This window comes from Ovis canadensis, chromosome 9 (genome assembly GCF_042477335.2).
Source record: "Ovis canadensis isolate MfBH-ARS-UI-01 breed Bighorn chromosome 9, ARS-UI_OviCan_v2, whole genome shotgun sequence".
In the NCBI taxonomy this organism is placed as follows: domain Eukaryota; kingdom Metazoa; phylum Chordata; class Mammalia; order Artiodactyla; family Bovidae; genus Ovis; species Ovis canadensis.
This window is the reverse complement of record NC_091253.1, coordinates 30,244,883-30,268,597: the sequence shown is the minus strand read 5'-3', so window position 1 is coordinate 30,268,597 and position 23,715 is coordinate 30,244,883. Positions and strand designations below refer to the sequence as shown.

The 23,715-nt window shown below is 40.5% G+C and overlaps 2 long non-coding RNA genes across 3 annotated transcripts in view; both read right to left on the bottom strand.

Moving 5' to 3' along the window:
* Positions 1 to 1,550: 1,550 nt before the first annotated feature.
* Positions 1,551 to 19,438, bottom strand: LOC138446162 (uncharacterized). The gene is made up of 4 exons (XR_011259163.1): positions 18,136 to 19,438; positions 4,558 to 4,659; positions 2,922 to 3,116; positions 1,551 to 2,514 (listed from the first exon to the last, which is right to left on the bottom strand). It is a non-coding gene; the product is annotated as an uncharacterized lncRNA (long non-coding RNA).
* A 2,451-nt stretch (positions 19,439 to 21,889) lies between these two features.
* LOC138446161 (uncharacterized) overlaps positions 21,890 to 23,715 on the bottom strand; it is a 33,146-nt gene continuing 31,320 nt past the window's right edge. For both annotated transcript variants that reach the window (XR_011259162.1, XR_011259161.1), the window contains one exon: positions 21,890 to 23,090. This is a non-coding gene — a long non-coding RNA (uncharacterized lncRNA). The remainder of the gene's footprint in view (positions 23,091 to 23,715) is intronic.

The window sequence follows — 23,715 nt, the reverse complement described above, 5'->3', positions numbered from 1 at the left end:
GAGTTGGACTGTGAAGAAGGCTGAGTGCCGAAGAATTGATGCTTTTGCACTGTGGTGTTGGAGAAGACTCTTGAGAGTCCCTTGGACTGCAAGGAGATCCAACCAGTCCATTCTGAAGGAGATCAACCCTGGGTGTTCTTTGGAAGGAATGATGCTAAAGCTGAAGCTCCAGTACTTTGGCCACCTCATGCGAAGAGTTGACTCATTGGAAAAGACTCTGATGCTGGGAGGGATTGGGGGCAGGAGGAGAAGGGGACGACCCAGGATAAGATGGCTGGATGGCATCACTGACTCGATGGATGCGAGTCTGAGTGAACCCCGGGAGTTGGTGATGGACAGGGAAGCCTGGCGTGCTGCGACTCATGGGGTCACAAAGAGTCGGACACGACTGAGCGACTGAACTGAACTGAACTGAAACCACCCCCTAGGCTTTATTAACAGTACCCCCCTTCTTTGCTCTAGATAGGTCAAAATCACACTTCCTGATCTTATTTATATACATGCTGTTACCAGCTATTTTTTCAAATTGTTACCCCTAAGTCTTCTTATGTATAAACACAAATTTCTCTATCCACATGCCATCTGACTTTAGACGGTCAACAGCATTGTGTGGCTTTATAATACTCATTTTATAGACACCAAAAGTGAGGTGTAAAGAAGCAGACTGCTCTCATTCCAGCTCCTGGATCCAAATCTAGGGTTCTTCCCATCCTGTCATTTCACCTGTTCACTGTGGGTAAATCAGCTCAAGGCCATCCCTCCTCCTCGTTTTCTTAAAGTCAAGTATGAAGGGACTTCTCTAGTGGTCTCCTGGTTAAGACTTCACCTTCCAGTGCAGAGGGTGAGTCTGACCTCGGCCAGAACACTAAGATCCCACATGCCTCCCACACACCTCCAGGACAAAAAATTAAACAAAAACAGAAGGAATATTGTAACAACTTCAATAAAGACCTTAAAAATGGTCCACAGCAAAGAAAAAAAAAAAAAGAAGAAATCTTTAAAGGAAAATGTGAAGGTGAGACCTTACAACCACTAGCGTCCCCCTTTTATTCTGATGTCTTTTGGGCTTGTTTAGCTGGTGGATTTTGTAGCAGTTACGTAAGAAGGCACAGGCAGAGGAGTGGGCGGGACTCTCTTTCAGTGGGCGGAATTCCAATCTGAGCCTTCTCTGCTGGGGCCGCCCTCATATCATTTGGAATAAATAATGATGGTTTAACCATTTACATGTTCTCTGCTACGCCCATTTGCGGAATGTTTTGTCATTTTTTGACAGAGAGTTAGTGTCTGCACATCCAGATAATGACAGCAGTATATGGAGCGGTTTGTCAGCGAGGTTTGTTATGTGGCTAATGCATTTCATGTCTTAGAGAGATAAGTTTTTCTTAAGATAAGAGAAGGAACAAGTGGAGCTCTGGAGAGTGCAATCTTCTTCATCCTTAGAAAACACTCGCACAGGTTCTCATTCGAGGAGGTGGTGGAAACAGTATCTGGCTTCAGAAATTCTGGACTGAGTTAAAGTCCTCTGCTATTAATTAGCTATGAGACTTTAGGAAAGTCGCAAACTTATTTGGAATTTAATTTTCTCTGTTGGACAATGAGGATGAAATGAGATGTTGCAGATTCTTTGTAAATTCCTGGAATACTATTCAAATGTAAATTATCAGCTTTTTATAACATCAATCTAGACACTGAATAGATTAGTGATGGAGGGCGGGGGCGGGGGAGCGTAATCAGGGGTGCAGCTTTGCTCATCTCCAAAGGAAGGAAAGAAGAGGTAGAGAAAGGAAATTAACGGTTTAGGGCACTTCTTTCGCCCCCTGTAATAGGTTTCCCAGGTGGTGCACTGGTAAAGACTCTGCCTGCCAGCGCAGGAGACACAAGAGACTTGGGTTCCATTCCTGGGTTGGGAAGTTCCCCTGGAGGAGGGCACGGCAACCCACTCCACGATTCTTTCCTGGGGAATCCCATGGACAGAAGAGCCTGAGGGCCTACAGTCCATGGGGTCGCAAAGAGTCAGACACGACTGAGTGACTTAGCGTGCAGGCACAGGCCTGGTCCAGCTCTATCTGTGCCACCGGCACAGAGACAGAAAACTGCCTAAGCAGTACTTCTTTGGGGTAATAGTGAAGATTTCCTGAGACATCTCATGAAAAAGTTAAGAGTATTTTGGATATTGCAGATGCTCAATAAATGCAAGTTCCAATCTTTCTTTCTAAGAAAGGAATTGCTGCATTTTTGAATTTAATTTTGTTAACCTTTTATCGAGGGTTCATTGATGGAATTCCATACGGAAAGGGAAAACTTAAGGAGAAAAATCTCTCCAGGACTTTTTTCTCTGTGATAATTAGCTGGGGGAAATAATGTGCCAATTAGGGTAAGAGGACAGTGAAGCTTAAATATTATCTGAGTAATTTTGAAAACTGTTTTGAACACAGCTTCCAGTTTGTTTCACAGTCTCTCTTCATCCTTGAGCACTCGAATGTAAAACATTCTTCCTTTCATGGATATGGTTTGCTGTTTAAGAGGAAAAAAAAAAAAAAAAAAGGCAAGCAAAATGATGTGTCACTGGCCTTCTTTCTGCCAGCTTCAAATTACCCCCATTTAACCCCAGAAGAACAATCCAAAGAGCAGCATCCTTCAGCTGAAATTTCAGCTTAAATGTTTTGATAGCTTTCCAGCTGAATTGTCATTCGTAAGCCTTTTAAAAATTAATTATTAAAACCATTTCCATTAGTCTTTTGCCTGGCCTTCATGCAATCATTTTTCTTGTGCTGTTTAACAAGTGACAAACCACCAGCATTAGCTATAAATACACGGCACCAGATATGGGAGAGAGGGCATATGACTCATGCTGGACTGTTCCCCAGGGCCACCCCAGTGATGACTGTATTCTGGGAAGTGGCGGCAGGTCCGCTCCTAACCTGCAGGCACATTCCAAGGCAGCCGGCCCTCTGAAAAGGATTCTCTTCTTTGTTCCGTCTGCTCCCCTGCTGGGTTCGAGGTCTTGGGACCCTTCATTCACCTGGTCTGCTGATAAATTCCTTCTTTTATCTGTCCATCTTCCTGCCCTTCCATCCATCCAGTAGACATTATTCATCACTTTATCAACCACCTGCCTAACACAGGAAGCAGAATATCAAATAACAATGTGTTTCTGCCTTGAAAAAGAGCATACTGCCACGTGGGTGAGTTGGACAAATAGGTGAACCATTACTGTGAAGTCACTTCTCTGGTAGAGGAACCAAATGAATGACCTGGAGGCCCAGACAAGGATGTCAGGGAAGGGTTCTAGGAAAAGTTCAGATCGAGGATAATTAAACGTCATCAACATAAAAAGTCTGGAACATGGGGAAGATTCCCAGTAGAATAATGTATGCAGAGGCACAGAACTGCAAAACAGAAGGACTCTGCAGAAGCAGACAAGGTTAGGTAGGAATGGCTAGACTGGAGAGTTCATTGAGGCCAGTGGCCAAAGATGAGGAGGGTAAGGAAGGCGGCCTTATGTTAGCGGCAGTCAAGTCAGGCTCCTCCCACGCTTCCAGGGATTAGATTCGGGGAGCAGCCTAGCTATTGGGCTCACAGGTGTGTGACTTATGTTGGGTTTTGATGAAAGATTTCTATTTCATTTATGTTTTGGCCATGTGGCATGCAGGATCTAAACTCCCTGACCAAGGATAGAACATACACCAAGAGCAGTGGGAGTGTGGAAACCTAACCACTGGACTGCCGGGGAAGTCCCTGAAAGTTTCCTTTGTTTGTCTGCTTTATTTTATTTTTAATTGAAGGATAATTGCTTTATAATATTGTGTTGGTTTCTGCCATACATCAACATGAATCAGCCACAGGTATACTTTATGTCCCCTCCCTCTTGAACCTCCCTCCCACCTCCCTCACCATCCCACTCCTCTAGGCTGAAGACTGGGCACTGGGTTTGAGCTCCAAGTGCATACAGCAAATTCCCACTGGCTCTCTGTTTTACATATGGTAATGTATACGTTTCAGTGTTACAAGATTTCTTTTTTTAAAGGATATGTTCCCTTATAAGAAATGTTTGAAAACCACCGGCCTAGATAATGAAGCATCTTGTGCTAAGTCGAGGGGCATGATCCTTGTCCTCCCGTGTTCAGAAGGTTGAATGATAAAGACTGTCTCATTTCTGCCTCGTTTTCCACAGGACAGTGACTCTCAACAGGAGGAGTGGGTCTCAACAGATGTTTAGATCAGGAAAAACCCATGGGCTGTTTTAACAATACACACTACAAGAATTGAAATCTGACAAAACTGGCTGGTAGAAGAAGCAAACAAACAGCAACAACAACAAATCAAAAATGCAAAGAAAACAGGCTGATAGAATGCAAGTTAGAATGTTACAAAGCACTGCTGGACAGGTAGGTGCAGGCAGGATGCAAGGCAGGTGCAGGAATCTATCTGCTTGGCAGCTCACGTGCCCTCCTGACTCTGGTAACCAGCAGAGAATGTGCAGCACAGGGGAATTTACCATCTGCACTTTCATTAGTCTTATGGAAACCATGAAAATTGAGCAGTTACAACACTCACAGTGCCTTACGTCCAGAATGAGGTTTCCCTTGGCTCAGAGTACCACTTTTACTTGGACAGTCGGGCTACCAGAACATGATTTAGTTCTCTTTAAAACCAGCGCTGAAAGAAATGAGAAATATACAGATATCTATTTTACAAGTCTTATAAACTTTGGCGGGGGGTGGGGGTGGGGAAGCCTTTAAAACCATATTAGAGCACATGTTATGATAAACTTCCTGTTTTCAACTTTATTACAGCTTTACAGTAGGAATGATGTTGGTGCTGCTGAAACATAAAACTCATCATCTACATCAGTCTTTACATTTCTCGAAGTATTCTCACATTGGTTGTTTTATACCCAAAACCCAAAAGGTAGGAAAGATGTAACTGGGGTTCAATACACTCATACAGTTTAAGAATGCGTAAGTGGACATCTCTGGTGGTCCGGTGGTTAAGAATCAGGGGACATGGGTTCGATCCCTGGTCCAGGAAGTCCCACGTGCTACAGGGCAACTAAGCCTGTGTGCCACAAATACTGAGCCCGTGCCCTAGAGCCTGAGTGCCACAGCCGCTGAGCCTGGGTGTTGCAGCTAATGAAGCCTGTATGCCTAGAGCCCGTGCTCTGCAACAAGAGAAGTCACCGCAGTGAGAAGCCTGGGACCCCAGCAAAGAGCAGCTCCCGCTCGCTGCAACTAGAGATGCAGCACAGCCAAAAATAAAAAGAAATTTAAAATAATGAAAATGCGTAAGTGCATATACAGTGCATTGTGTTAAGGGAAGAGGTTTACTGAATTCTACACCGCACCCAGGTCTATTGAATTCTACCCCCGTGTTTCAAAACCTCAACCCTTCTCCACCTTACATCAACAGCTATTTTATAAAGGATTTTCAAAAGGTACAGGCTTCCTGTTATAAGGTGAACAAATATTGAGGACATAATGTACAGCGTGCAGACTATAGCTAACACTGCTGTATGGCATATTTGAAAGTTGCTAAGACCGTAGATGCTAAAAGTTCTCATCACAAGGAAAAAATATGTGTTTCATCTATATGATACGATGGGTATTAAACAAACTGGTTGTGGTTATCATTTCACAGTATATGTTAATCACTATGCCATACACTGGGCTTCCCTAGTGGCTCAGTAGTAAAGAATCTGCCTGCAATGCAGGGGACGCAAGAGTCACAGGTTGACCCCTGGGTTGGGAAGATCCCCTGGAGAAGGAAATGGCAACCCAGGCCAGTATTCTTGCCTGGAGAATCCCACGAACGGAGGAGCCTGGTGAACTACAGTCCATGGGGTCCTAAGAATTGGACACGACTTGGCAACTGAACAGCAACAAATGTCAATTATATCTTAATACAACTGGAAGAAAAAATCGAAAAAAAAAAAAAGACTTAAGCAAACACACAAGTTGGTTGCCATCCCCATGGTTCTCTGATGTGGCATGTTGACCGCATGATGAGTGTTACAGTATAGGCTCTCTCCTGACCCTAGGGAAACGAGAAGAATCTTTTGCTTCCTGCTTGCTCAGTATCTTCCCCATCTACCCAAGCCCGTTTCTTGTCCTGGGATCAACTGACCACAGAGGCGGCGCACCTAGTGCATGCTGCCATTCCCAGGACACACTGCTGGCTCCACCTGGGAGGGAACCTGCTAACTGCTAACCATAGCTCCCACCTTCCCTTGCTGATAACGTTCATTCTTCTTCATCTTCTTAATTCCAGCTATCCTCCAGGGCCTCCTAAAAGTCCTGCCTGGTTCCAGAAGCCTCCCTGAACTGCTCCCCTGCCCCCTACACCAGTGTCTTCTTTCACTTACTTCCTCTACTGTTGCTTCTCTTCACCAGACTGCTTAACGTTTGGATCCTAGCTTTCTTGTATTGCAGGTGATTTCTGGAAGCATGTGTTTTGAAGCCAGAAACAACGGGTTTGAAGGTTAGCTCTGGATGAAACTGGGATTCAGTTTCCATGTGAGAAACAAGGAGAATACCTCATTAGACAAATCTGAGGACAATTAATACAGTGAGTTCTCAGCTGTCTGACCCCTACACCTAACACGCAGTGGGTGTTCAGTAAATGTTGAGAAAACGGCATAAGCTGTGTTGCACTCTTCTTTCATGTCTCGTGTAACCTTGTGTGAACAACAAAGGTAAAGCTAAATGAGTGTTCATTACTTTTCCTTATTCATAGCTGACAGCTCACCTCTGGTCTCAGAACCAAGAAAGCATGTTTTTCTTTCTTGTCCTTTCACAATTAAAATTAGCCCCCATCAGTGTCATCACAGTAATGATGGTAGTATTTTTATGACTCATCCACATAGTAGTTTACCATTTACATAGTATTATAAAAGATTTCTTTTTTTTCCTTTTAAAATGTTTATCTCATTTGATTCCCCCAGTAACTCCCTGAATGTAGGTAGGGAAGTGAAAGTGAAGTCACTCAGGCGTGTCCGATTCTTTGCAACCCCATGGCTACCAGGCTCTGCAGTCCATGGGATTTTCCAGGCAAGAATACTGGAGTGGGCTGCCATTTCCTTCTCCAGGGGATCTTCCTAACCGAGGGATCAAACCCAGGTCTCCTGCATTGCAGACAGACCCTTTACCATCTGAGCCACTAGGGAAGCCCTTAAGGTAGGTAGGGTAGGTATCATTAAATTTTATACACTAGAAGTCTGAATTCAGTATGGTTCACATTAGCACCACTTTACCCTAATTTACAAAGCATTTTAAAAACCATTTGCTTATTTGATGAGTACTTCAGATCCTACTAGTATTTAACTTTTAATACCTTTAAAATCATCTAGGTATCAGCAGACAATAAACTTGGCATGATCTCTATAACTGCTTCAAAGAGCAAAAATTTTTTAAAAGAAAACACGACTTACGTACATTAATTCAACTGTTAACCTAAATGGGCTCAGAATCCTGCTCCCAGCATAAAGGAAATTAACCCCCGAGAAGGACATGGCTTACTGTTTGTAAAAGAGCTTGTTTTATGAAGTCTCAGAATGTATGCTCCTCTCTCTCCTTACTCATCTAATTGCTCAATGTTAATTTATAGACTGACAAAACTGAAAGAGAACTTGGTATGTCTCTGGAATGTATACCACAGCCCTCATATCTTTATGAGAATCAGTTTCAAATTTCCACAGTTCAAAATAACTGACCCTACCAGCATGACCATACTCCCCACAGAGGGCCTGTTAAACAAGAATTTAGCATGACCCTGGGCAATTCATCTACCAAGGCCTGTTTCTTAACTGAGGACTTGAGGAATTTGAAGCAGCTGAGGTCTTTAGAACAATCATTCTAAAACTCCAAGATAAGCAGATTTGGTGAAACTTTATATATATATATATATTCGGGCTTCCCTGGTGGCTCAGAGGATAAAGCGTCTGCCTGCAATGCAGGAGACCTGGGTTCAATCCCTGGGTTGGAAAGATCCCCTGGAGAAGGAAATGGCAACCCACTCCAGTATTCTTGCCTGGCGGGCTACAGTCCATGGGGTCGCAAAGAGTTGGACAGGACTGAGCAACTTCACTTCATATATATATTAGTATCAATAAAGTAAAACCTTTTCATTTGTTTTACAAGACTCAGTCTGTACCATGCCCCATGAATGCGCCCGATCCTACCCGATCAGGGAAGCTAGCACTTGGATGGGAGACACCCATTTCCCACCCCTCGCCCCTTGAATCTCTCCTTTTAAGAATGAAAATCTGACAAACGAATCTTACCTTTCATTCCATTTGTTCTCAGACCTCACCACAATCCTAAAGTTCGAGATGTCCTCCATAGTAATCTTTTAGGTTTTACCTGTACTGTTGGGCTTCCCAGGGGGCTCAGTAGTAAACAATCCGCTTGCCAATGCAGGAGACACGGGTTCCATCCCTGGGTTGGGTAGATCCCCTGGAGGAGGAAACGGCAACCCACTCCAATATTCTTGCCTGGAGAATCCCCATGGACAGAGGAGCTTGATGGGCTACAGTCCGTGGGCTCACAAGAGTGGGACACGATATATCGAATAAACAAGCTGTACATTTACTCGTGTGTGTGTTAGTTGCCATTTCCTTTTCCAAGGGATCTCCCTGACCCAGGGATGGAACTCGGGTCTCCTGCATTGCAGGAAGATTCTTTACCATCTGAACTATAATCTTGATAGCTTGAGTTACACTAATAGTATCATTCTGTTTCATTCTTGCTATTTTTTTCACTTAAAACAGTTGGAGCTTTATTTATATCTCTATTCATTCATTTTAACTGATCTGATTTCAATGTATGAAAATAACATAGGTTATTTATTTGCTACATTTCTGCATGAGTTTGCAAGTTTTCTGTATAGGGCCAGACAGAAAATATTTTAAGCTTCACAGGACACATATGGTCTCTACGGTTCTTTACATTTTTTTCTTTAAATATGTTGTGTCAGGGTCCCCAAGATCACCCTCTAGTTCAGTGTCATAAAACTCAGAAAAGTGACTGACAGCTACAGTCTATAGCAAAAAGACAGTTTAAAATCAGTAAATGTAAAAGGCACATAGGGAAGAGTTCAGAAAACCAGGTACAAGCTTCCAGGTGTCCTCTCTAGAAAAGTCACATGGACAGCATTTAATTCTCCCCAGAGTGATGCGGGGCACACATGTAGACTTGTCAACCAGGGAAACCTGCCTAAGACTTCATGTCCAGGGCTGTCATTGAGGGTCAGTCCTCACAGGCATGGAGCACCCACATGGCTGACCTTAAGTCACTCAGCTCCTAAATCCTCTGGAGAGCAAACTGATCCAGCCATTCACAAGGCCCCTCCTGCCAGAAACTACTATTAGGATAAACTGTCTGATGTGATTCAGACCCCAGGCAGACACAGGTACTCAGGGAAGGTGGGTTATTTCAAGAGCTTAAAGGTTATCTCCCAGGGAAGCTGGCCAAGGGTCAGACTTACCTTTGGAATGTGCAGGATTGAGTAAGCCAGACTCACTAAGCCCTTCACTGCACACCTGTAAAGCCATTCTTAGCTTAGGGCTATAGACTGGATTTGACTGGAGCCTCAAGTGCTACATGTAAGTCACCTAGTTTTGCCCCTGTTACTTCAAACATTGCTGTTGAGAAACGTCCCTGTAGATGTCTTAAAGAATGAAAAAAAAAAAAAGAAAGGAAAGTGTTAGTCGCTCAGTCGTGTCCTACTCTTTGCGATCTCACGGACTGTAGCCTGCCAGGCTCCTGTCCATGGGATTCTCCAGGCAAGAATACTGCAGTGGGTAGCCATTCCCTTCTCTAGGGGATTTTGCCCACCCAGGGATCAAACAAACCTGGGTCTCCTGCATTGGTAGGTGATTCTTTATAGTCTGAGCCACCAGGGGAGCCCAAATAAGCACACAATATATTGTGGGAACAATAACATAAGTAACTTCCAGAAATAAAAATATGAAGTTAGAAATATGTGACTCTCTTTAGAAATCAATCTATAACGCTAGCCACTAGGATTTAAAAATTATGTGTTTATACGTAGGACTATAAAATCTCAGCCTTTCTTAATAAGGAAAGCGATTTTACAACTAGTGAACTAAATATAAAATCTGTTAGATACTAAGAGATTAATGCAAAGGTCTCAAAGAGATATTAAATTTGAGTCTATGTATTGTATCATAAGCAACAAGTTGCTCTGTTGTGTTTTTATGTGGATGTATGAACTATTTTGTTATTTTATTACATCTTTTTTTAAATTATTTATTTGGCTGCATAGGTGCAACGTGAGGGCTGTTTTCCCAAAGCAGGTGGAATCTTAGTTCCCCAACTGGGGGATTGAACTCATGTGGGATTGCTGGGTCATATGGTGGTTTTATTCTTTTTTTTTTTTCTCCTTAGTTTTCAAAGGAATCTCAATACCGTCTTCCATGGATGGTGGCTGTACCAAGTGGCAGTACCAATTTACATTCCCACCAACAGTGCAAGAGGGTTCTCTTTTCTCCACACCCTCTCCAGCATTTACTGCTTGTAGACTTTTTGATGATGGTCATTCTGACCGGTTTGTGGTGATACCTCATTGTGGTTTTGATTTTCATTTCTCTCAAAATGAGCAATGCTGAGCATCTTTTCATGTGTTTGTTAGCCATCTGTATGTCTTCTTTGGAGAAATGTCTGTTTAGGTCTTTTCCCCACTTTCTGATTGGGTTGTTTTTCTGGTATTGAGTTGTATGAGCTGTTTGTACATTTTGGAAATTAATCCTTTGTCAGTTGTTTCATTTGCTATTACTTTCTCCCATTCTGAGGGTTGTCTTTTCACCTTGTTTATAGTTTCCTTTGCTGTGCAAAAGCTTTTAACTAGGTCCCACTTGTTTACTTTTGTTTTTATTTCCATTACATTAGGAGGTGGGTCATACAGGATCTTGCTTTATGTCATTGAGTGTTCTACCTATCTTTTCCTCTAAGAGTTTTATAGTTTCTGGTCTTACATTTAGGGACCTGAAATATTTTTGCGTTAATTGACCTTTTGGGTCTTTCATGTATTACTTTTTTCCCCTTAATTCATCCTTTCTATAATCTGGACGCTTCCTTTGTCAGTTACTGGTAGACACATCGCAAGTTCACTGCAAGTTTGTGGATTGCTTTTTCATATTTAGTGTCTTTTGCAGGATTTAAGTTTCTACGTTTAATACAAACAGATGCATTTATCTTTCTATGCATCATTTTGTGTTACATTCAACTATTTCTTTGTAGTAGGTCATGATATTTTTCTATGTCTTTTTCTTTTCTGTCTTTCCAAAGTATTATTTTTTTCCCTTTTTTAAAAAATTATTTTTTTTTACTTTACAATATTGTATTGGTTTTTCCATACATCAACATGAATCTGCCACAGGTGTACATGTGCTCCCCATCCTGAACCCCATTCCCTCCTCCCTCCCCATACCATCCCTCTGGGTCATCCCAGTGCACCAGCCCCTAGCGTCCTGTATCCTGCATCGAATCTAGACTGGCGATTCGTTTCTTATATATTATACGTTTCAATGCCATTCTCCCAAATCATCCCACCCTCTCCCTCTCCCACAGAGTCCAAAAGACTGTTCTATACATCTGTGTCTCTTTTGCTGTCTTGCATACAGGGTTGTTACCACATTTCTAAATTCCATATATATGCGTTAGTATACTGTATTGGTGTTTTTCTTTCTGGCTTACTTCACTCTGTATAATCGGCTCCAGTTTCATCCACCTCATTAGAACTGATTCAAATGTATTCTTTTTAATAGCTGAGTAACAATCCATTGTGTACACGTACCACAGCTTTCTTATCCATTCATCTGCTGATGGACATCTAGGTTGCTTCCATGTCCTGGCTATTATAAACAGTGCTGCAATGAACATTGGGGTACACGTGTCTCTTTCAATTCTGGTTTCCTCGGTGTGTATGCCCAGCAGTGGGATTGCTGGGTCATAAGGCAGTTCTATTTCCAGTTTTTTAAGGAATCTCCACACTGTTCTCCATAGTAGCTGTACTAGTTTGCATTCCCACCAACAGTATAAGAGGATTCCCTTTTCTCCACACCCTCTCCAGCTTTTAGTTTGTAGACTTTAGAATGTTCTCAATCTACCGAATTTTTTTGTATATGGTGTGAGAAAGGTACATTAATTTTTTCCCACATGGACATGCAATTGTCCTAATGCCATTTATTGAAAACTCCTTTAAAACTATTGAGTCTGCACGCCTAGTGCTCTGTAATGAGAAGCCACTGCAGTGAGAAGCCCACTCCCCTTAATTAGAGAGTAGCCCCCACTCACAGCAACTAGAGAAAACTCGTGTGCAGTAGGGAAAACCCAGCAAATAAAGCCAAAAGAACTTTATTTTCCCACTTTGTCATATGAAGTTCTCATATATCTGGACCTTTATTCTACACAATAGATCTATACATCCCAAACTTGCACCACTAGGGCTGTTTAATCACCATGTCCTGTTGTCTTGCCTAAGATATAGGTGCCCCCCCTTATGATTCTCTTAAAAAAAAAACCCCAAAACTGTCTTGGCTCTTTGTCTTTCCATATTAAGTTAGGTAGGTTTATTGTATTCCATGAAAAATTTTGTTGAGAATTTTGCTTGGAACTTCAGTGAATTTCTAGATGACTTTGGCAAGAACTGACACTTTAATATATTAGCTTTTCCCATCCTGAAACATGGAATATTGCTTCATTTATTTTGGTTCTGCTTTTATATAATTCTTGCACATTTTTTACTAGGCATTTTACTAGCTGTATTATAGTTTTTACTGTGAATGAAACTCTTTTAAATATTACACTCTAAGTAGAGCACTAATTCTTGTATATTGCATATTCTAGCCCCGAATCCTCAACTTTCTTATTAGTTACAATACTTTTCAATTTTCCTAGGACTTTCAAATAAACAATTATATTGCCCACTAATAATAATTCTTACTTTACAATCCTTATGTCTATTTCTTCTAATCTTCCTGTGCTGGCCAGGCCCTCAGCGCAATGTGGAACAAGATGCACAAGTCATCCCTGTCTCACTGCTGACGTATCTAGTTACTAGTTACACCATTAACTCATCATGTTATTGTGGCACTCTAGATCAAGCTCCCTGACCAGATCGGAGCCCAGCCCCCTGCTTTGGTAATGCTGCAGTCTTTACCACTGGACCACCAGGGAAGCCCCAAACCATGTTTTTAGTGTGCACGTGTGTTATTAACTCGTGTCCAACTCTTTTGTGACTCCATGGACTGAACCTGAGGTGGGTTGCCATTTCCCTCTCCAGGGGATTTGCCCGACCCAGGGACTGAACCCTTGTCTCCTTCATCTCCTGCATTGCAGGCAGATTCTTTGCCCACTGAGCCAGTTACCATTTACCATATTAAGGAAGGGAAAGTTGCTCCGTTGTGTCCAACTCTTAGCGACCCCATAGACTATAATGGAACTCTCCAGGCCAGAATACTGGAGTGGGTACACTTTCCCTTCTCCAGGGGATCTTCCCAACCCAGGGATCAAACCCAGGTCTCCCAAATTGCAGGTGGATTCTTTACCAGCTAGGCCACGAGGGAAACCCATATCGAAACCATATTAAGGAAGCTTCTATTCATAATCCATCAAGAGAATGTTTCATTTGGCTGTTTCCCCCTATATTTTGGTCACGTCAAGTGGCATCTGGGATCTTAGTTTCCCAATCACGGATCCAACGTGTACCCCCTGCAGTGGAAGCACTTAGCCATGGGAATGCCAGGGAGGCCCTCATTTTGTTGATTTTTAAAATGAGTGCTGCGGCTTGTTTCCTCTTGCATTCATTGAGACGGTATTTTTCTTTATCCATGTGGCATGTTACATGGAAAGATTTTTCCAGTGTCTATCATTCTTCCATTCTGGCAATCAATTTTACTTTCCCACAGTGAGTGTGTTGTAATTGGTGAAAGTGAAATTCTACAATTTAACCATGTTCTTGAGAGACTGAACTGTATTACTTTTCCTTCACATACCCCATTTAACTTCAGCGTCACAGTTGAGCTTCCCCCTCCTTTAAAAAATTTTTCTACTACAGTATTTATAAAGGTGGTTTCTTGAATGTTTGACAGATCACATCATAAATCATCTGGTTCTGGTGGATTACTTGGGAGATTTCAAAAAACAGATTCGGTGTTATTTTACAATGATCCACATTTTAAAAAATATTTATAACTTCAAACTTATCTACAAATATTCACAGTAGCTTTGTCATTAAAAGAAAACACACACCTTAACCATGCGCGTGTGTGCTCAGTCTCTGTAGTCGTATTCGACTCTTAGTGACTACAGACTGTAGCCCGCCAAGCTACTCAGCCCATGGGATTCTCCAGGCAAGAATACTGGAGTGTGTTGTCATGCCTGCCTCCAGATCTTCCCAACCCAGGGATTGAACCCACATCTCCTGCTTTGCAGGTGAATTAACAGCTGAGCTACCAGGGAAGCCCCTATCTAGGTAACAACCTTAACTATATCCTTATTCATATCTTCTTTTGTATCAGCTTGTTTTACTGAAATTTGCCAGTATAAACTCTATCCTGGCCCCGTCACCACTGTTGTTTATCTACAAGTCATGTCCCACTCTTTTGTGTCCCCATGGACAGCAGCCTGCCAGCCTTCTTTGTCCACAGGATTTAGTTAGCTTTGAACTTTTTCCCCACGTTACGTGGCCTGTCAAATCTTTAAGAAACTTTCCTAAGTACTGTTGTGTTTCTCCTGACCAACATATAATGCTTTGTTAATTTACATACTAAATGTCAGAAGTTTTAATTGGTGAAATTAGTGGCCTGTAAGATTACATGGACTGGCCAAGAGTGGAGTTGCACACCTACCCTGCAAGAACAGGTCAAGAATCCAGCCTGGTCTGAACCCTCACCCTTTGGGAAGATGTCCTAATACAGGCCCCTGGAAGGTCCTCTGTCCAGCCACGAACAAGGTTTTGTTAAGGGTAACAGAATTCTGCTTCTTGAAGGGGATGTTTGGGTAAGGCAGTAGTTAGGGCATCTCAAAGGCAGAGAACAACTTCCTTAAGCCTACAGAAGAGGCAGTAAGAACTGTTTAATTAATCTGTGTTGGTGATGTAAGTTGCTAAGAAACTGTCTTCCTTATGACCTGGCTGTTAGGGGCTGATGGGAGGGCAGGAGAGTGTGTGTGGGGTGAGTGGGCATCTACCAAGGGTAGTACATGAATACACAGGTTTAGGTCAGCTCACAACTGCCACACCTATTTTCTCCTGCTTAAAACCCCTAAAATATATGTGTACTGGATCTTCCTTGTGTGAATCATTTTTTCCCACCTCTTTTAAGCTTATTCTTATTCCTGCCATTTCAAAGACTATCAGGTGTGTCTGATCTGTACAATAGTAAATTCCTTCCCAGTGGCATAGAAGAGAGGCCCCCAAGAGGGCAGACATCTGTTTTCTTCGGTGCTTCACCACCAGCACCCCACTGCACCCGCACATTAAGGGGGGGTGCACAGCAATTCCTGAGCTGAGCTTGGATGCTGGGAAAGCAAGACTGCACCGGACATTTCAGCTCTTCTCACCGGACCATTCCTTTCCCTCCCCCTAGTGTCAGGTTCAGAGGCTGCTGTGCAGAGCTCTGCACCCCGGTCCTGGAGGCTGCAGCACCAGCGGGGGTCTCAGGCCCCCTTCCCGCAACTGTCAGGCTCTGTCTCCCTATAAAAGCCCCACAGTTCAATGTCTCAGCCAAGATGATGATCCTGAAGGTCAGTGTCTCTTCCAGTTCCTCCGTGTACTGCTCTGTTCTCTCTTCACTTCTGGTAGTTGGGACTTCCTTTCCTTCCTTTTGCTGTTGGCTGTGCACAGGTTATATTTTATTTTGACATTTGAGTTTGGAGCTTTGGGATGGTTATCTTAGTTCAGTTGGCCTTTCCATTGAAATTCCTGGAAACAAACCACGGAAGAGGGTAGAACAGTAAACCGCCATCTTAAGCCACAATTCAGCAGTTTTCTATTACACTGCTGTAAAATTCACTCACTCACTGATGCATTCTGAAAAGCAGAACAAATGAAGAAAACAGAAACTGAAGTGTTAGGAGAAAATGTTTATTTAGTAAAACAGTACCAGTCGGGGATTTTAAGGGGTTCCTTTAAAACACGGCAACTGCAAAGTGATTTGGACAAAAATTTCATAGGTGACAAAGGTTCAGATACCATATGCACTATGCTGAAAGGCACCTAATAGCTTTATTTGTATCAGCAGTACTAAGAATAATTTTCCCTACACTTCCATCTTTTCTAAGGAGCATGCAATCAACAAAGACCTAGTCAGCTTTAATGTTTTGTGCGTGTCTCAAGTTACCACAATTAAACGTAAGAGTTACAGGATGGAGAGACCCGTATGTTTGTGTTGAGAAAATATTAACCTTTAATTGTACAACTTAATTCTCAGGTATGCCTTTGCTGTTCATTCTTCCCTACAACACTGGCATGATGGAAGAATAATTACTTGATCAACACTTACATCTTAGTTCTGTTTTTCAACATGGAACCAAGGGTACAATTAATTTAAACACCTTTAACAATAAAAAATTGTGTATTAGGTAAAATAAATAGGCTTTTTTTCCCCCAAGGGTATGGTATGAACTGAACTAACTCCGCTCCTGAAGTAACTGAGTGTGTTCTAGTAAGCAGGTCCAGGGTTGGCACTACATGACCATCGCCTCCGATTAGGTTATAACAACTCAGAAAAGACTTGAGACCAGAGTACCACCCGAGGACTCTAGCCCTGCACATCCCGGAGTCTATGTTTCTACCGTTACAAGTCACTGAAGCATGCCCACTTTGTAGAGTCAGACAGACAAAATAATTTGATCACTGTCATCTGGCGAGAAAGTGGCAGATGCTATAACGTGAACCCAGGGCCTTGATTCCAGGAGCAACTCTTTGGTGCTGCCATTGTGATGCTTTATTCACCAGGCAGTCATTTACTTACCTCAGTTTTTTTATAACGAAAACACTGTGAAGAATCAAAGTGAAAAAACTGATTAAATCCTTGGGAGTAGAGTGGCAATTAAATAACTTAAAAAAAGAAAGAAAGAAAGAAAGGTGTTTGGAGAATACGCCCAACTTTTTTTTTTTAATTTTGCTGCGCTGGGTCTTAGTAGCAGCATGTGAGAACTTTAGTTGTGGCATGGGAACTCTCTAATTCCCTGAGCAGGGATTGAACCCAAGCCCCCTGCACTGGAAGCACAGAGTCTTAACCCTTGGACCACCAAGGAAGTCCCCATGCCCAGGATTTTTGAGAATATTTCTACTGGACACCTTTGTTCCAACATTATCTTCTGAGAGAGGAGGGGACCTTATTTAAACAGGAATAAACTTTTTTCCCTCCAACAAAATTTATCATGCCAGACATAGAATTTATGAAGACAAATAAGCTTGTTTCTGTCCTCAAGGGGCTCATAATCTAAGTGGAACACTACACACGTAGATAAACTGGTGATGATTTTAGTACCAGTGCGAAATAGCACTACTAGCACCATAACGTGCTAAACGAGAAGACAGCGGAAGACATGTTTACGGCATGACGAGAACTCTCCCCCTTTCACCTGGGAGGCCCAAGATTCAGGTAACATTAGGACATTTGAACAGAGTTTTGAAGATCGAGTTATTTCCTGAGGGCTTAGTAGGGGCCAGATACTGTGCGCTAAGGGACTATCTGGATTATCTAATTAAATTACCGCTACCATTTAGGAGACAGGTAACCCCGTTTTACAGATGAATTCAGGTGGTTTAATCTAGGACTCAATCTGCTAAATATTAGCACTGTGAGCTGACACACACGAACGCACAGTGAAACAGGTCACCGGATGGAGTCACAGGGATACGGGGGTGTATACATCCAAATGTTCCCATTTACACAAACGGCTATGAACTCAGGATGCTGCAGGAGTTAGCCAAAGGTCACATGACACAGACAGAGATAACCCTTTTTCCTCTCAAGGGCTCTCCCATCCCCAGTATGATCACGTTTTCCTGGAAATGTTACTTTCTTCCTGCCTTTCCCTTTAGGTCCTTCCCTTTAGCTTTTCCCTTTTCCCATCACCAAAGGCCACCTCAAACCACGTGCCAACTTACCAAAGGGCGAAGCTGTTGAAGGACAAACGGTTGGACGGGGCTGGCCTACATCTAAAACAAGATATTTACTGTAAATACCAGTGTTTCATAAGCAATGATCTGCAAAGGTTGAGAAACAAGTAAAACAGGTTTGCCAACTTTTATGAGCACTGCTTCTCACACACTCAACCTGTTACACACAGAAGTAACTGCAAGGCATGGATTAAACCCCAGATAGCCACAGGACTCGAGAAGAGACTTGCACTCTACCCAGAGCTCTGCCTCCAGCCTGTACAGCCACAAATCCCTGTATGGCGTGGCGACAGCAGGTTTTCTAGGCACTTGAGTTCGCGTTCCTAACGTGAGCCCTGGGACTCCTCTACCTGCCCTGTCCAAGATGCCTGGGATCTGTTCAATCATTTTTTATACAAAAGCAAACAGTACGGACTGTTCATTCTGTTTGTTCAGTTTGAAACGAAAACTTTAAATGCTTGTGTGGAAATAAAAAGCTTAAATAACTTCCTTAGGGTCATAATAAAACTCTGCCAAGGGTCACAATAAAACTCTGCCATTCTTATTATGTATGCGGTTTTAAAAATATACTTTAAAGGTTCCAGGAGGATGACTATTGAGGCTGACTGTGATTCAAATGGGATGACTTTGTTCATGCTGGTGTGCAATTCTCATCTCCTGCTCTGGTTTAGGTTTAACATATAGATGGAGAGAGTGGTTATGCAGCATTGCTGGTACCACTGCATTTACTTCCCACATTCAAGTGAAGATCCAGTTATAAATCCTACTGATTTGAGAACTATAACAATATGAAGACCAACAAGAGCTGGAGTATCAGCAGGTTTATTAATAAGAGAAGGGCAAAAGTGAACATTTATCTGAAGGCACGGTTCTGAAAGGTATGAAAATTAGAATCACACATTTAATCACACACTCTACGTGCTCCATTCTAGACTGACTGTATACCTGAGGGTCAATTTCTCCCATGTATTTAGTTTTCCAATCTCTACAAATGTCTCAGACCCACAGCCTGCATCTCTGAACCACTTACGTACGGTACCCAGAGTGCCTGCTCTGAGCTCGGGAATCTCCATCACTTTAACTGTTTGTGATTACAAGCAACTTAACTTTTCTGAGTCCCAGTTTCCTCAACTGTAAAGTACACTAATAACACTTAAAGGGCTGCTGCAAGGGTTAGATGAGAACATTATGAAAGTATCTAATAAAATACTTGTATCATAAAAGGTGTTCCATATACATTATTACTGTCAGATGAATACTCAGACAGTAATAATGAAAGCTGTATTAAAATAAGGGACAACTTGAGGGGAACACCCAAGGTCAGGATTGCTGATACAAAGATAAAGAACTGACAGAACAGACGTTCCTTTTTACAAGAGTTTAAAAAAACTGATCGGAATAAATGTCTTAGAAGAAATCTTTACGTTAACTATAAATAAAATTTGAAATGATTAGAAAACATTCTGTGCATTCCTCAAGATTTGGTCCCCTCTCAGTATATAAAATACTGGGCCATGTAATCAACGATGGTATTTCTTAGCTTTGATGAAATACAGTTTCAAAAGATTAAACGATAATGTATTCAGCATAATGCATTTATAATATTGAGGGTGCAACAGGCCTTTCTAAGACAACAAAACCCAGAAGTTACCAAAGATTACGCAATGGTTTAAAATAAAGTTTTAAAAAACACATGACAGATTAGGAGGAAGTACTTGTAACACATATAGTAACCCAATCCAAAATATATAGCATTCCTAGAAAACAATGAGAACAAATTAACAAATCAAAAGAAATATGGGCTAAGGGGATGAACAATTAAACAAATAAAAACCAAAGAAAGAAAACCAACAGAAATGTGAAAAGATATTAACTTTGCTCTTAGACAAGGAAATGAAAATAAAGAGGTACTTTTTTGCAGCTATCAGATCAGCAAAAAACGAACAAGAATGGTAATGCCCCGGGGGCAAGCGTGTGAGGAAACAGGCACTCTTTTATACTACCAGCCCAAGGGTAACTTGGCACAGACTCCTGGGAGAACAATTCTGCAGTACCCTTAAGTATTTCAAATAGATGTGTTCCTTGACACAGCAATTATACCTTTACGAATGGTCTTGCAGAAATAATCACACAAAACATGCATCACAATACTGTGTATTTTGCAGGACAGCTTACAACAGTGAAGCACTGGAGCAACCTTTGCATCCACCAACAGGGAATCTGGTATATTTATATATGGAACTAAAAAAAAAAAAAATTACTTGAGACATAGATATGGAAAGTTTTCCAAAGCATGGAAAAAAGTACAAGATATGGTATGATTTCATGGTATAAGAAATCCCACATATATCACCAACATATTTGTGTGTAAAAACACAGGAGCTTGGAAGGATCACCATTATTAATACTGCAGGGTGTAAGAAAAAGGCAGCCAGTGGTATGTGACTGTGAAGAGAATATTTTTATACACTCTTCACGTTTAGTCTAAAGAATACAGAATGACCACATATTTAGAAAGTTATCTCAGAATGCAGGATTTACCAGTACCTATTTCCCAAACTCTGTTTCTCTTTCAAAGTCATACCTTTACTTGAAATAACCCAGTATTCTGGTTAATATGGTATTTTTTTGTGCTCCTATGTTACTACAAAATTTTAAACAATGATTATTATACATAAATAGGATATCTAAAACAATAATTTTCAGAAATATCTACAGAATAAGGGAAATTTATGTCAACATTAAGACAACTATATACCTTTAGCAACCTTTATACTTCTTCAGTCAAAGAAATCTTACAAAACCCTTATTTTTCCAGGGAATTTGAACTCCTATAAAAGTTTCATGAAGAACAAGTAGCAAAGAAATTTTTTCAAACTACTTTAAAAAAACAAAACAAATAGCCCCAATCCTATATTTAAGTAGCTTTAGACAGCACTTATGGACAAACACTGACCATATAGCTTAACAGTTCTAAAGAGTCACTTTGAAATAAGCAAGGAAAAAAGATTGGAACTTTTAAAAGCCAGTTATAATTGCATCTGGTTAATCCCAAAAAAGACAGCTAAGTAGATGAACAGGTTCTACTACTAAGATTTTAATTGATGGAACAGTTTTACTCAGCCTCACAGGAATAATATGCATAAAATTATACAAACATCCTCAGGACAGGTTCTCTTCCATAAAGTTAAAGGAAGTTAATGCTAATATTAATAAATAATCCTAATTTATATAGATATAAAAATCCTAAAAGTGAAACTGCTACTGGTTTCATAATGCCCTGGCAACTTAAAAGTTAAAAACAAAACAAACTAAATCCCGCCTTTCATTGAAAGCCAGAAAAAGCCAGAATTTGATACTATCATCTCTTTAGTTTAAAAACAAACAAACCTTAATATCAAGCCATTAATAATGAAAAGAGATCATTTAATTGCTTATTATAACTGTGCATAATATTTTCCACTGAATAATACTTTACCTTTATCAAAAGGTAAAACTGCTTTTTTTTTTAAAAAAAACAACAACTGAAATGAACAGACCTAAAAGGCAAACTCATGTGTATCAGATTCCCTATTATAAGTGACAGTCTTCAACTACTGAAGCCTATAGGAGACATTTGTTTGGAAGCATGGAATCCTACTATTGGGAACTGATGAGATAAGAAAGATGTAATGAAACCGGAAGAAGCTAAATAATTTAAGCCAAATGCATAGCAAATAATCATGAGGAGAGATAACAAATCTTTAAACTTGATAGAAAATAGCTGGAGTTTAATTTCAGAACATATCAAATATTATAAAAAATCCAACTGTATTATGTTCTCTATCAATCAATGAAATGAAAAATGACAACTGGAAAAACAATGGGGGAAAATGGGAACATTTTAACATTTACCCAGATTCTGTAACATTTGAAACTTATAAGCACATGTTCATCAGAAAAAATTCTAATAAATGTAGAGTTTTTAAAGAAATCAAGGCATGTATTATCTAAAAGGTGGGAGACAGCTCAGTATAACAGAATGCTTTATAGTATTAACTAAAACAAGATCAAGTGAAAAAAATTTTTTTGACTCAACTACAACTCAACTTTCACATAGAGCTTTTTCTAAGCGCTGAAGTGAGACAAAGCTGATAGCCCAAATTATATTACTATATAATCAGGAAAGTGTGTAATATAAAGATACAAACACAGGACTATCAAACAAAAGAAACAAGCAATAAATTAAAAAACTACAAATTAGGAATTTAACCTATAAGGCGTTTGGAAGCCTAAACCACAATGATATGCTAAATGAATGCTTTTTCATATTGGAGAATATGAAAGGAAAATTTTATATTTTATTCACTGAAGTTTAAAGATAAATTGATGGGGAACCTCCAAATATGCTTAACCTGAAAATATGAAAAAACACATTTCATAAAACTATCAGGTTATATGATGCTTCCATAATGCACTGTGATACTTCTCTTGAAGTATTATAAATTATTAAATAACTTAAGCATTTCACAAGTTTCAAATGAAAATGTGAAACTAACTGAAATATGTTTTACATCCAAGTACGTAACAGAGTAACTCTCACTTAATAAAAAGAAACTTTAAAACACACACACACACAAAACTTTCCTTTACTGAACAAATAGAACACAATTAGAAAGACAGCACTCACTTGTTCAAGAACAAGTCTCCCTGCCTGGACTTCATGGTTTTATTTAACTGTGACTTTTTCATAAACACAGGCATCTTCCTGAGTACAAGCGTCAAATGTGAACTGAAATTCTGAATGCAGGCATAGATAAGTTTATGGATACTTGCCAAGCTGTTGAAACAATATGTCCTTCTTCAGTACTTTTGATTCTGTGGCTGCTGTTTGCTTTGTTTTTCACCTATATAGAATGTGAATGTGTCGTCAAAAAATGAAAAGCAGAGGTAGTTTCACGCGGCTGAAAAACAAAGTTACAGAAAGTTAATTTTAAGTAGAGTGTTTTCAATAAGAGCATGAAATATGAGAGTATCATTTAAATCAAACAACATATATCTAGGACTAATTATCAGGTGTTAGCTTATCTTTATCTATAAATGTTTGGCACAACTATGCTCTGACAAAAAAGGATGACAAACATGTTTTTGAAATAACAATAATAATAGCTACCATTTATCAGGAGCTTAGTGTGTACCAGGAATTATTGTAACATTTGACTGCTATTAACTTATTTATAACATTAACCCATTTAATCTCATAACAATCCTACTAGGGACGTACTGTTATAATCCCAATTTAGCAGACTGAGGAAATGGAGAAATAATCTTCCCAAAGTAACACACCTAGTATGTGGTAGTACCAGGATATGAGTTCAAGAAGCTAGGCTTCAAAAAACTCTACCACTAAGTCACAGTGACTTCAAACCATTTCCATTAAATCGGAAAGCTGGTATCGTTTTTATTGCTAAAATAAAAATGAGTTTGATCTACTTTAAACAGAACAGCAATTATTCACTGAACACTTAAAATAGGCTATGTACTATTATTAGGCATTATGGCTGGCAGAACAACAGCTAGCGCGTTAGC